Source organism: Arachis ipaensis, chromosome B02 (assembly GCF_000816755.2).
Source record: "Arachis ipaensis cultivar K30076 chromosome B02, Araip1.1, whole genome shotgun sequence".
NCBI classification, from domain to species: domain Eukaryota; kingdom Viridiplantae; phylum Streptophyta; class Magnoliopsida; order Fabales; family Fabaceae; genus Arachis; species Arachis ipaensis.
Genome location: NC_029786.2, coordinates 36792849 through 36794854, shown reverse-complemented (window position 1 = coordinate 36794854; position 2006 = coordinate 36792849).

The window sequence follows — 2006 nt, the reverse complement described above, 5'->3', positions numbered from 1 at the left end:
ATATCATAAAATAGTGGTTTATCATCCGCAAGCGCAGCCATACCACGCTTGGGTGAGCATCCGCATGCACGATGCTTTGATGCTTGCGCTACCTTGGACATGCTTGTTTGTTTATTTTGCAATCTCTTTCATTTTTAGGCCATGCTCTTTGCTTCCACTTGTTTTTAATCCATCCTGAAATACTAACAAACACATCAAAACATCATGTGGATGATTAAAGATTCAAAACATTCAAATTATGACAAGAATTTATGATTTTGTCACTTATTGCAATTGAAAAAGAGAATTATAAATATAGGCAATTAAGCACAAAAGGTATAGAGAAATTAAGTAGAATTCCCTAAAATTTGTACTAAGTAGTCACATAAAAATCAGCTTTATCAACCTCACTCCTCTCGTGTATCTTCTTCCCTTTTTTTTTTTTTTGACTTTTTTTAGTATCTTAATCTCATTCTTCTTATCACCAAAAGGCATTGGATTGAACCAAACTCAAAGCTTACCACAGTTGCCTTTATTGCTGACAAAATTGAAAAGTCTCTTATTTCCATAACCGTTGCCTTTGGTTTTGTTGCCTTCACCTCTCTATGTCGTCATTTTCTTTGTCTTCTTATGTGTTTGCTTGTGCATCTACTTCATGGTAGATGTCTCTCTCTTTTACTTGTGCTTTTGCTACATCACCTCTTTCAACTTGTGGTATTATATTTTCTCTAATTTTTATTTATATATTTGAGTTCTTTCACACTTTGCAAAACTTACACTCTGCATACATCATCTTTTTGTGATTTATGCATAAATTATAATTTTCAACACTATATTCCAAGTTTTTCGATATGTTTAGTAGGCACTTCTAAAATTAAAGTAAAAATGCGTAGACTTAAAAATAACTCTTGGTATAATTTTAACGTACTAAAAATTTCTCTATTACAGCACAATTTGTTACAAAAATTCATATATGTTTTCTATTATATGAATATATACTATTTTTACCCTTTTTCTTTTTCAAGATTTTCTACAAAACCTTTCATAATACTTTTTCAAGTTAATGAATACTATATGTAAATCTTTCTTTTCGTTCGATACATTTCCATTATTAGTCTTAATAAATATATAAACTTCATGGTAGACCTAACCAACATATAACAAAAATTGGTTTTTCAGAATTTGAATATCTTATCTTAGCTTCTACTTTATCATCCTCTCCTACGATTCTATGTTATAGCTCAAGATCTTGATCTATTTATAATTTTTATATTTTTTTTGTGTATATCCCTTTTGTTTTTGTGATTAGAGACTAAGGGAGCAAGGTGGTCATTTTCTTTAATTTTAGTATATTCTTTAACTTATTCTTTATCCGTTTTATAATTTTTTGAACCTTAATCTTTTGAATTCATAAATAGAGAAAAAGTCTTGATACTTTTTTCTTTATATAATTTATTCAAACAAAAATTCTCAAAACATTCATTAAGTAATTTGTAAAAGAGTAAAGTATCATTTTTGTCCTCAATGTTTGGGGTAAATCTTATTTGTGTCCCTAACGTTTAAATCGTCCTATTTGTATCCCTAACGTTTGTAAAAGTGATTCAATGTTATCCTGCCGTCAATTACACATCATGAGCGCTTTAGTTTGAGTTTTAAAAATCTCTTATTAAAGTTAGAATACAAATGTCTGGGATAGAATCGATGATCTACTCCGAAAAATAGCTCATCAAATGTTGAAACTAATTCCTACAACATTTACATAATTCACTTTTCTAGGGACATAATTGAATCTAAACACAAATAGTGGGTATAATATTAAAATCGAACACATCCAAGTGAGACCTAATTGAGAATAAGTACATCCAAGTGAGACCTAATTGAGAATAAGTACATCCAAGTGAGAATAATTGAAAAATATAATCTGATTTGTTAGTATAATTGATAGTAGGATAACATTGAATTACTTTTATAAATGTTAAGAATACAAATAGGACGATTTAAACGTTAGGGACACAAATAGGACTTAC